Here is a 13,302-nt window from a genome sequence, read left to right on the forward strand (position 1 = left end):
GAATAATATATACTGATCTTGTACAATAAGACTTACTTAAAAAAGTAAACTGATTAGTGGTTGACCACATTTTTGTTGGCCTATGCTGATAATAATTTAGAAAGCAGGGTGGCCTATATAAAGCTGATACATGTGATATCACACAATTTCATATATTAAAATAAAACAAGAATGAAAAAACACATCAATAACTGAATAGTTGGTTGTTGGATGGCCTGACCCATCTGTAATTGTAGCCAGAAAATCCCGATCTCAGGAGGCCAGCGGGTTACTAGGAAATGCCCATGTGTGCCATCTGGCTGGCATGTGATCAAATAGTGCACAGGTGTTTGAGTTTGTGAATGTGACAGGAAGAGCCATAGTACACGTGTAGTCTGAGTGTCTAAGCAAATGGCTAAAAAAGACCAGGATTAGTATTTTCATAAAATACTATAGTTAAAAAAATATTATGATTGTTCCTGATGTCACCAAATTTGAATACTGACCAATTTATATAACCATTCAAACAATACACTCACACACACACACACACACGACCTTGTAAGCCATATAAACACCTGATCATGTTTGCTAAAACAACATGGCAGAATTCACACTTGACTGGCCAAGAAACCCAAATCTTGTGTTGGAAGCATCCAGACGCAAAACAAGAGGAGGAGGAAGTAAATTCTGCCTAAGGGCAACAAAACTCGAAACACCAGTTTGTCCTTGGGGCTCCCAAACACAGCATCGCAAACACACACACAGACTCGCTTTGTTAAGATCACTGATAGATGAGCCATTATCACACCACGCAAACAACACAGCAGAGGAAAAACAGGTCAGCCCACACACCAGACAAACAAATCAAGAATTGAAACAAACAGATGAGGCTGCAGGCCGAAAATCTCCCATGCGGGGCATCGGGAGTGTCCTTCTGTCTGTTTCTCTCTTCAACAGTGCTCTTATACCGCCAACAAACATCACTTATTGTGCAACTGAAAGAAAAGCTTGTAACGGTATCCCACTACCTGTCTTTCAGGACCTAGAGTTCAACCAATCGAGACGAAAATTACGAACGTAAGTGCCTATGATGTCTGAAGTGTTATCTATGTGGGCAGCTCACTAGGGTTTGAGTGTCAAATTGAACAATGAATGATGCTCAAAATGGCTTCTAGGTGAACTTAGTATGTTTTGAGTCTGAAACCAAACATGCTTACACGAACATCTGAAATGTTCCAAAATGTGTTACATTTCAAACTGAACATTCAAAAATGTTAAGAAATGTGTTGAATCAAACACATTGAACTGAACATTTATGCCAAACTGAACATTCTGACATGCAAACAATGTTCAAAAATGGCGTCCAGACAGTAAAGTTGAGCCCAAAACCGAATGTCAGTAAATGTTACAACATGTCTGTTGTGTTCAAAAATGTAGCCTATAGATGGTAATCTGGCTCACTAAATTTGGAGTGATGAATCATCCGTGATGAATCAAACTACCCAAAATGTCTATGATGCTCAAACATGCCAGATAGTGAACTCACAATATTTTGAGTCAGTAACCAAACATCTCCGTTTCTTCATGTCATCTAGATAGCGAGGGTCAAATCAAACATGCATTATCTAATGTTATGAACCCAATGTTGCTCAAAAATGCCGTCTAGAAAGTCAGCTCACTAGGTGGAGCGTGAGTGTGTTTTGATTTCATCGAACATATTGAATCAACTTGAAATTAATGTTGAATCCACCATAACGTAACGCTTTGACTCGGGAAATGACCGTAAATTTTAATCTTACAGCATGTCTATAAAAACATTTCAGTTTTGCAGTCAGCTCAAGTTGAGGGTTGAATCAAACTCGTCAAATTAAATGTTTCAACATGTTCATGATACTAAACATGCCATAGTTAGCTCACTAGGTTTTAAATGCCAAACCAAACATTTCAAAAACTGAACATTTCAAAATATAATGGAATGTGTCAAATCAAACATGTACTGAACAATTCAACACTAATGATCATGACAAATCCTGTAGTTAACCTCACTTATCAAATCAATCATGTCAAGCTGAACGGTCCAACATGCCAATGACGCTCAGAAATGCTGTCTAAGATTATTAGAGTAAGGTTAGGTTTTGAACCAAAAACTAAAATATGTCTATTTAAATATTAAAGGTGCACTATGCAACTTTCCGTCCACTGGAGGGCGCCTATTCAAAACAAAGGTGTAGTTTGATGACACAAAGTTTGAGCGCAGCATCTTGGGACATGTGGTCTTCCCATCACAGCCAGTGGAAAATAGGACTCGGGCAGAAATTATGTTCATTCATGCAGTTATTAACGTTACTGTAGTGTGAAGCAGAGCAGGACCAAGTGTTCTGGACCTGAGCACGGCCGCTGGAGCGATTGTTAAACAAACACACGGTTCGCGAGCACCGGGACTTTTATTATGACGGGACGGGACACATTCGCCAGGCGCCTGCACTGATCCGCTCTTCCGGTTATGATTTTGAGGTAATGCAGCTCTGTTTATCATATTAGATACATTTGAGTGTGTTGAAAATGATGTTATGACGTTACTCCGTGCATTCACTTGTTCACACTGCTAAGAGTAAAGCGCTTCTGCCAAATAAAACCCGAAACCGAGGGTAGTGCAGATGTGACACGATTGGCAGGCGACTCGCTCAAACGCTATGCTGACACGTCCCGGTCCTTAGTTAAAATAGCAATTTTCTCACAATTTACTAATAGTTGGAAACATTTGGGATATTGTAAGTACTCAACTGAACAAAATATATAACACTGGCCTAGTGTTTTTTTTTTTTTCTTTCTGCAAAAATACTACATAGTGCACCTTTAAGTATATATTGTTCAAAATGACGTCTATGCTGTGTCAGATCTGTGCATTAGGTCTTAAAGTGAACGCAGCCTAAGACCCCTGCTGTAGTCATTGTTAACCAAAGAAAAACAGATAAATCACTCACTGTTCTCAACTGAATTCTGTATTAATCCATACTTAAAGCATGTAGTACTATTTTACAATTGATTATTCAATTTCTGGACCTGAAAACTACCGGTAAACCTGTAACTATTACTATAGCTGAAAAACGTAAAGCACTGTTTCTTGTGTTTATTAGGGCTGGGGGAAAAATCTATTCAATTAGCTATCGCATTATATCAAAAAAATCTGATTATTTTATTCCAGAAACGCTATTAATTCATATTAAATTGCTTTATATTAGTCATTTGTTATAGACGAGACAGAGGAAGGTGACCTCTTATTTCAGCAGAGGGCAGGGCTAGACAATAAGGACTGTCCAGTGGCCCAAGTCCAGCATAAATGTTGATTGGCCCAGTGCTGCAATACGAAAGTTTATCATGTGCACATGTTTTAAGCCTTGCCAATTTAAATATTCAAGGGCATGATGATGTCAAAGTGAACTCATTTAAATAATGTCAGACAGCATGCAAATGCTGAATTGAGCTCTCTTTCACGTTGATTAATCGAACAAGTCACATTGATGATGCTCAATAATAATATCTATGAAATGATCTCACTAGATTAAGAGACAGCCATCAAGAAGAAGAAACTTACAGTATAATGCAACACGGTGAGTTCCCAGTCCTAGGTCAGGTGTAAGTGAAGTCCCAGTACTAAGGAAGCCATGAGTTATGGTCAGTCTGTTCCTTTTGTGGGCGTCACCAAGCTGTCAGAAGATGGAGCGATCTGTCAGAGAGAGCAGAGTGAGACGTTAGCATTACTACCTGCTGCTATAGAAACAGCAGCTCACCAGAGCTATCATTGCGTGTTGTGTGTGTGTGTGTGTGTGTGTCGCGAGTGTTTATGAGAAACAACAGTGAGAAAATGATGACACGTCACAATAATAAGCTTGATATTATTATGAATTACAACGCACAAGGTGCGATACAACATGCATGTGTGAAATAACAGTAGCTGTGGCATGTGTGCCAGCCCGCAGGCATCTACCCACTGTCTCCTCAGACAATAGAGTCAAAGCCAAACTGATGGGTACAAGCTGACAGCTGCTGCTCTTGCCTTCGTACCGCTAATACGGTTCGCTCTTCTCACACACACACACACACACACAAATACAGAAGGCTTTGGAATGTCTCCTCGTAGCATAGGACATCAAAGGCAGCCTAAGCCTGATTCATAGCTCATGAATTTTGGGTTTATCTATCTCACACAGGCATAGACACGAGCTGTTTTAGAGGGAAAGATAAAAGTGTGTGTGTGTTCCCGACCTTCTACACACACACATACAAACTCTCATACTGAAGGGACAAGAGGAGACACGCTCCGGCACACAAATATTCCCTGCGGTGTCAAACGTTATGTCCTGACAGACTCCCGCCCATCAATACTGATCAATTCAGCTCTATTTCCCATCCTGACTGTTTGTGTGAAGGAGAAGAGTGTGAGTATGTCTACGATAGCAGAGATCGGCTGGCAACGGTGTGCACTGAGGATCGCGTGCCGATACACACCTACGTTTAGTGTTCACACTGGGCGTCTGACACACTCCTGATTTCATCAGTAAGAATTTACAGCTCTGACTGCCACTACAGCAAATCACATTACAAACCAGCGCTGCTTCACCATGACAACACATTACAGCATGCTCCACTTCATCCAATTAGGCCTGCCAAGACTCAAAATACAGCACACCAAGGCGGTGGGCAGAGAAAGGGTATTTTGAGGTTATGTGTGCAGACAGCGTACGTGAACAGGCCTAAAAGAGCAATATGCATGCTTGCCTACGGTATGTAGGAACATGCAAAAACAATGTTTTCAAAAAAATCAATTAGCTGATGGCTTCCCTAAACGACATAAGGAAGTCCTGTAGGTCAGGTTCCCCAACGTATTTACATAAGACTCATTCTGATATTAGAGAACAGAATCGAATGCAATGACAATGACAAATCTAGATATCTAAACTTCAGTATAAGGCCAATATATCTACATTATCTCAAAATAGCAGATATTTGGCTTCGAGTGGATAATGCTTGATTTCTGCTTTCAAATATTTTTAATGTAAAATAATGTAAATGTTTTCAGCATATAGGTATACGTATATCTCAACTGCATTATGCATTAAAGTAACATTCAATTTTCAAAATTCAATCAATGCATTTATTCCGCAAGGAGGCATTACATTGACCAAAAGTGATAGTAAAGACATTTGCATTACAAAAGATTTATATTTAAAATAAATGCCATTTTTTTAAATATAAATCTTGAACTTTTATCAACATTGATAATAATAAATGTTTCTTGAGTACCCTTTCAGCATCTTAGCATGATTTCTGAAGTATCACATGACACTGAAGGCTTCAGTAATTATTCTACAAATTCAGCTTTGCATTATAGGAATAAACAAAATATGAAAATATAAAACAGTTATTTCAAACTCTAATAACATTTGTACAATAAGACTTACTTTAAAAAGTAAACTGATTAGTGGTTGACCAAATTTTTGTTGGCCTATGCTGATAATAATTTAGAAAGCAGGGTGGCCTATATAAAGATGATAAATGTGATATCACACAATTTCATATAATGTAATAATAAAGTCCATACTTTTTAACAGTAGTGTATATAATTACACAATATCCATTGTTTTCAAATATTTTAATACAGTGCATTAAGTAAACATCGTGTTCATGCAATGTTTGCAGAATTTAACATTTTAACACGCATTATTGATTAATTAGGTTAGCCCATATATCAGACCCTTCACCTTTAATTATCAGTATTGGCCTACCATTAGTTAGAAAAATCCCTGTAAAATTAAAACCCCTCAAAAGAGATTAAAAATTCCTGTTTTACATACATCATTAGTGGGACAGTGCCTTGGAAGACACTCCAGGCGCTGACGCAGCAAGAAACATCAGTTTGAAATAGAAGCTGCGCTGTGACATGCAGTCGCATTTGCAATGGAGAGCCACACATTAGAAGGATTATTCAATCTGAGCCGCATGAATATTGTAAAAAGTTGCTATTAGTGAGACTATTTCAGTCTTTTCGACTTTCGAAGTTTTCTGGTGAATGAGTGAGACTCTAAATACATAGAGAACAATCTCTCGGCATTAACCACTGAGCAGTGTCTGCCTCTGAGGAGAATCGCCACAATGTAACGTCTTTGTATTTAATGCTGCTTTGTGCTTTGACAGTACAAGAGTCTCCTCGGCTCAACTGTTCTACTTCAGGGCTGCTGCCCCAAATACGTTAAAAGCTCTCTGGGAAGCTCTTGTGGACAATTTCCCACTCTTTCTTCAAATCCAGCATCTTGTAACCGTCCTGACAGCTGAGAATTACAACGGTTGGAAGGGTGACAGTGGAAACACAACATCCTGATATTGAGACGCAACTGTGACAGAACCGAGGGCTCGCTGACAACCTTCTCTGGCACAGATGCGGATAGACAGATATTTCTGTGAATTCATACGAGCAGTCCAAATAGCAGTGAGTTTACAGTAGAGCCAGGGCAATCTGCTGAAAAATTAGAGATTGTAGAGGTAAAGGGATGCCTTTCTCTCTCCATGTAAGGTAACGAGGGACAGGGAAAAGCTGAGCAGAGGAGCAAAATTAGTGATGCAACAAAATTAATTTACTGAAAATGAAATTAAAGTTTTCATTTAGCCAAAAACTGAAACCAATTCACTATGGGAAACTGAACTCGGTATGCTGTTCAGGGTTACGTGTTCTCAGGTGATAAATCAAATCAGGCAAACTAATTTTACATATTGCTACTCAAGCATCCATGTTGATCACACTGCTAACATGCTGACCTGTTGTAGATTTTCCAAATTGTGTACTGCTTGCTGACACTGTGAAAACATGTCATCAGAGAATTACTAATTAAAGGAGGGTTATTTCTATGGACAAAACATGGAAAACAGCGGAGGACGGAGTGAGCGTCCATGATTCACGTTGTCTAAACAATAAGAATGTTTTATATTTATAAGCTCTTCAAACTAAAGCAAGTGTTTACCATGCTTTGACAGATATGTGTGATGTTTAATGCCTTTGACACGTGTTTTCCTCAGCGCATAACTTGAACGCAATGATGTAGAAATGGCATAATGACATGTGACGCGTGGAACGAGCTGTTGTAGTTGTGTCATGAATGACTGTCGTTTCATTCTAAAATTCTCCTACCACTCGTTATCCGTGAAGGAGTAGAAACCCTTTTTTCCTGCTGTTTTAGCCAAATTTTTCTGTTACTGAAATGTCAGCACATCACTAGACAAAATGTACATAAAGTGTCTGTTGAAGAGAAGAGGGTTTGACCTGTGCTTTGATATGGAAGAGCTTCAGCCTCAGGCTCAGTATGGCTGCGACTGCAACTCCATACACATAACAACAGCCTTCATATGCCACTGAGCCAAGATATCATTTTATATACGACTTGAGAATAAGCACATACAGAAAACTTCACTTCAAACTCAGAGAGAACAAAGAGCTATTCATGGTTTACCCAGAATCAGTCTCTCAGCATTATCTCATCTCTAACACCCCAAGCCAGCCTCCACTCTTCTAAGTCCAAGTCTAAGTTCGCAGATCCATGATAAAGCCCACAGCGCTGCTGGATTCATATCGTACGTACACACAGAAATGCACACTATTGTGTCTCCATCACGGCAGTCATGTCAGGCCTCATCTGATGCTGGGATGCACATTCATTCTCGCCGTCTGATATCAAAGTCGTACCTATCGCCCTCACATTCTCATGTCGGGGTAAACAGCTTTATGATTCCCGTGTTGATGGAATTTTTTCGCACGTAAATAAGTTTAAAAAAAATGAGAAAACCGCAATTACATAAGCCTTAGAGCACAGAACAGCCATTACAAACATCTCGACTGCTTTAAAAAGATCTCTCAATGCCAATCAGTGGGAGAGCCGCCAAAGAGGCAATTTCCATCTATTACGCCTGATGACTAATTACTCTCCTTCAGTTCCAAGAAAGAAGTGCTAGAAATTATGCAACAGGAGGTAATGTCAAACCAGTCTAAGAGAAGAGACACTAATAATAATCCCTCGCAGTTTCGCTTTTCCTCCAGACTTCTCCTCAACAGGGGTCACAGTGCAAGCCGCTTCTTCATGACTATATAAGGGATAAAAGGTTTCATTCTTGGTATCTTAAAAACTATAGTGATAAACAGCATTTTTGGAAGATGTAACCAATGAGACCACCAGGAGCTGGTTTCCAGCTCTTCAATATTGGTATATCAAGTAGACATTAATGTGTGACGGCTGTGGATTTTCCAACTGACAACGTATCCAGATCAGTGTGTCCATTGGCTTACAACGTCTCATTGTAATAGATCAATTCAAGTTCGCACAGGTATCTGAGCAGAGTAAAATGATCCACTAATGTTTCACAACACTAAACACTTCTGACTTTAAACTAAACAGAGAATCTATAATGGTAACAGTTTACAATTGGTTAACATTAGTTAAGTACTTTAGTTTGAACTAAGTATGAACAACACTTCTACAGCATTTATTAATATTAGTTCATGTTAATACCAACATTTACTAATACATTATTTAAATCAAAAGTTGTTTTTGTTAACATAAGTTAATGCACTGTGAACTAACATGAATGACTGTATTTCTATTAACAAACATTAAAAAAGATTAATAAACACTGTAACAAATGTGTTGCTCATTGATTGTTAGTTCATGTTAGTTGATGCGTTAACCAATGTAAACAAATGGACCCTTTATTGTTTCTATAATTTTATAAATAACATAAAACCTAAAAAACTAGTGTTTTTTCTATATTTTGTTCTATATATTTTAAAAAGTCTCACAAAGGCTGCATATATTTGATAAACATACCGTAAAAACAGTAATATTGTGAAATATTACACTCTAAAAAATTCTGAGTAAAAAACAACCTAATGTTGGGTCAAATATGGACTAACCCAGCAGTTGGGTTGTTTTAACCCAGCGATTGGGTTGTCTTAAGCAAATATTTAACCCAACCGCAGGATTTAAACAACCCAATCACTAGGTTAAAACGACCCAATTGCTGGGTTAGTCGATATTGGACCCAAAATTGGGTTAAAACAACTCTGCATTTTTTAGAGTGTACAATTACAATTTAAATTAACGGTTTCCTTTTTAATATATATTAAAATGTAATTTACTCCTGTGATCAAAGCTCAATTTTCAGCATCATTACTCCAGTCTATAGTGTCACCTGATCCTTCAGAAATCATACCATCATGTGGATTTGGTGCTCAAGAAACATTTCTGATTATTATCAGTGCTGAAAACCACTTTACTTTTATCAGGATTATTTTATAAATACTGTAGAAGTCACAAGAACTGCAAAAATAGGTCTCGTCCTTACAGTCACTTCTGATCAAATGAATGCATCCTTGCTGGAAAATAATATGAGCAGTAGTGTATGTCTAACCATCCATTTTTAAAGTGGCTTATGTGAGGCCACTATCCTATAATGATATCATATGAGATTATCAAGGGTTTTGATTCACACACACACACACACACACACACACACACACACACACATGTTGGTCTATGTGGTTTATAGGGACTCTCCATAGGCGTAATGGATTTTATACTGTACAAACCGTATTTTCTATCCCCTTACACTGCCCCTGCCCCTAAACCACAGGAAACATTCTGCATTTTTACTTTCTCAAAAAAACATCATTTAGTATTTTTTTAAGGCCATTTGAATTATGAGGACATTTGATATGTCCTCATAAACCACATTTATAGAGTAATACCAGTGTAATACCCATGTAGTTATACAAATTTGTGTCCTCATAAACCACATAAACAGGCTCACACACACACACACACACACACACACACACACACACACACACACACACACACACACACACACACACACACACACACACACACACACACACACACACACACACATTATTGGAATGATCCAAGTATGATTTGTTTTAAAAAGCAATATATTACATGCTTTCAGAAACACAGTTCTTTTGTTTAAAGAGATCCTCCAGGAACTGGGGATCTGGCAGGGTCTCTCAGACTCATGTTTGACCCACAGAAGGAATGCAGGGATTCAGGCCATTTCCTCCAGCTGTCCTCCTCCAACTCTTCAGCCAGAAAACAACTCTTAGCTCATCCTTAATTCTATGAAGGCTTTTGCACCGGAGGAATAGTTTCATAGTACCTAGACCTAATGTCAGAAGTATCCTCTTTTGGCGTGTTTTCACCTTTTGAGGGAACTAATTTAGCTCCCAGATTAGGGTCTAACCCAGACCAATAGGATCTACCAGTGATGCATATTAGTGAGATGATTGGCCGAAAGCATGCAAAACACCAGCACACACCATTTTTTTTTAAAAGCTGACACACACATACTATAGCCTCTACGAACATTGAAGACAGTGATAGATGGACTTTTCAACCTTTATGCTAAAGAGAAAATCCAACGTGACTTTGATGGGACCAAGCTAAACACAATCATGTATTTCAGCTTAGCTAGCGACATAGCAACACTTTTCCATATAGGGTTTGCTTTCATTGTATAACAGTTCTGTCTGATAACGTATTAGACAGGACTGTTAAACAGATCATCAACTAATGAAGACGGTGAATGGGAGCATTCTCGTGCTCTGGTGTTTCTCAGCGCTAGAGTTGTCAAAAACACTGTCTTAGAAACCAAGTCGGTACTGAAATGTGACGATACCAGCATTTCCCTCTAGCATTTTGAGCGCTGTTGAACAGATTCTTAAACCCCTCTGATTGGCCATTGTGTGGCCATCTCAACATTTGTCCGTGATTGGCTCTGTGATTCAAACGCTTCTCCTGGTGTATCTGTGTAAGCACTCGGTGAAGAGCATCATTGAAGTACTCGGTGAAGAGCGCCGATCGTTGTAGCCAATCACAGTCTTAAGCCCTATTCGGACGTGGGGGTAAAGTCATTTTACCTCAGGACGTCTGTAATATTAATGGCCAATTCGCACGGGATAAGACATCTCAGTAAAACTAGCAGAAGTGGGAGGAGTAACTCGCTTTACGCACAACGGTATCCTCCGTGTCGTCATGTGCGTATGACGCTGCTGTTATCACGTGAGCAAACACGCGAGCGCCAGTCTGAACTCCGTCTCATATGTGTGTTTTAATAAACAGTTTGGTCCAGTCTAACGATTCTGATTGGATTGTGTTGGTAATAGAAACTTTCCTAGAGCTAAAATAAGTGTTGTGCCTCTGCTTTTGATCTTCTTTTTGCTTTAAATGATATGCGGAAAATGATATACTGGACGTTTGACACAGAGTTGTCCGCAACCGAATGCTTCAAGCGCCTCAATGCTCGCAAAATGCACTTACCATACATTTTTACAGTGGGTCTATTCGAACGGGATTAGTATTACCCAAGGTAATTTTTCCGGACCTTTTTACAGAAGGTAAAAGTCTCGGTAATCTTTACTGACATTGTCCGTAATGATTACCGAGATGGCACATTCGGACGGGACTAAAATCACAGAGAACCTCTGGTAATAATTACTTTACCCCCACGTCCCCATGTTAATCTAATCCAGTCCGAATAGGGCTATAGATGTTGAGCACGTGAACACAACGGTCCAATCAGAGGTGTTTCAGAATCCGTTCAGTTATAAATAAACTATAAATTCTTTACATTTTAGCACTGACTTGGTACCAAAGTCGGTACTTTTGAGCGCAGTCAAAATAAAAGTCACAAGAAGCGTGGCTTACGTCCCTTCAGCGTTCCTAATGGCGGTGCGAATGCAATCAGGAAAACGGCACTAGGGGAACATTTAGTTTGCCGGGAAACCACCCTGGTGGCTAGTTCCTATAACCAAGTTCCTAAAAGTACTCATTGTGAAAGCCTCCTATATATCCTCCACTCATTTCCTTACACACTTTCTCTTGTCCTTGTATTCCCTTTATCTGTACTATTTTTTATTCTTTTTTGTTTATATACTCTCTTCTATAGACAAAACTCAGTCCCCACTCTCTCAGTTCACAAACTTCTGAGACTATGCCAACAACCGCAGGGCTGCTGATAATGATGACAGCCTACAGGACTGAATTACATCCCCACAGCTGCTAGAGCTACATCCCTCTCCCGAGAGAGTGAATGTACACGTTTGCACGGGCGCACACACACACACACACACACACACACATATGCACACACATGTCTGGTTGACTATCTTTGTGGGGACCCTCCATAGACGTAATGGTTTTTATACTATACAAACCTTATTTTCTATCCCCTTACACTGCCCCTGCCCCTAAACCTACCCATCACAGGAAACATTCTGCATTTTTACTTTCTAAAAAAAAAAAACTCATCCTGTATGATTTATAAGCTTTTTGAAAAGTGGGGACATGGGTAATGTCCTCATATTTCACACTCTCCTTGTAATACCTATGTCATATAGGGCTGTGACGGTGGCAGTTTTTTACGGTGATTGTGGGGTTCTCAGGGTGGGGGATGAAACTGAAACTGAAACAATGAACTAAAACACTGCCTATAGCCTATGTATCACACAAACATGAAACATATTTTTAAAGAAAGCTTGAATGTCTGCTTTTAAATAAAACAATTTACATTTTAAATATCCTATATATTGCGAGATTTTAAAAAATGAGCTCAAACATCTGTTAACAAATGTGCGTGTTTACAGCACTTGAGTGGCATGTTTTTGTGACATATGGGGCACAAATGTGTATAATGACATGGGTATGACAGGTATTACAAGGAGAGGGTGAAATATGAGGACATTGGCCATGTCCAGACTTTTCAAAATACTTATAAATCTTACAGGATTGAGTTTTTTTTTTTTTTTTTTAGAAAGTAAAAATGCAGAATGTTTCCTTTGATGGGTAGGTTTAGGGGCAGGGGCAGTGTAGGGGGATAGAAAATACGCTTTGTAATATGTATAAAAACCATTATGCATATGGAGAGTCCCCACAAAGATAGTGAACCAGACTCTGTGTGTGTTTGTGTAAAATCCTGACTGTGTTATAGATTCAGAGAAGAGCAGTGCAGGAAACACTGGTGTGATGTAGGACTGAATCAGTGTTGACATTGAGAGACTTTAAGAGATGGGGAATTAAATTAGCATGCAAGCATCTCAGATTCTTTGTGTATTTTCATAACCATGTCCAGACATGTGCCTAGTTTAACCCAGACTAATTAATGTTTTGATATACTGACGGATACATAGATTCTTATCTGATCCCTGAGGGGAAATGCTGTGACTAACATTTAGCTAGGGGAGACAGCACCGAGTCCATGGAG

The 13,302-nt window shown here is 39.0% G+C and overlaps 1 protein-coding gene across 2 annotated transcripts in view; it reads right to left on the reverse strand.

Moving 5' to 3' along the window:
* sipa1l3 (signal-induced proliferation-associated 1 like 3) overlaps positions 1 to 13,302 on the reverse strand; it is a 107,296-nt gene that overhangs the window by 49,758 nt on the left and 44,236 nt on the right. For both annotated transcript variants that reach the window (XM_067419039.1, XM_067419038.1), the window contains exon 2: positions 3,578 to 3,709. The gene's annotated coding sequence lies outside the window, so the exon portion shown is untranslated. The remainder of the gene's footprint in view (positions 1 to 3,577; positions 3,710 to 13,302) is intronic.

This window comes from Pseudorasbora parva, chromosome 16, assembly GCF_024679245.1.
Source record: "Pseudorasbora parva isolate DD20220531a chromosome 16, ASM2467924v1, whole genome shotgun sequence".
In the NCBI taxonomy this organism is placed as follows: domain Eukaryota; kingdom Metazoa; phylum Chordata; class Actinopteri; order Cypriniformes; family Gobionidae; genus Pseudorasbora; species Pseudorasbora parva.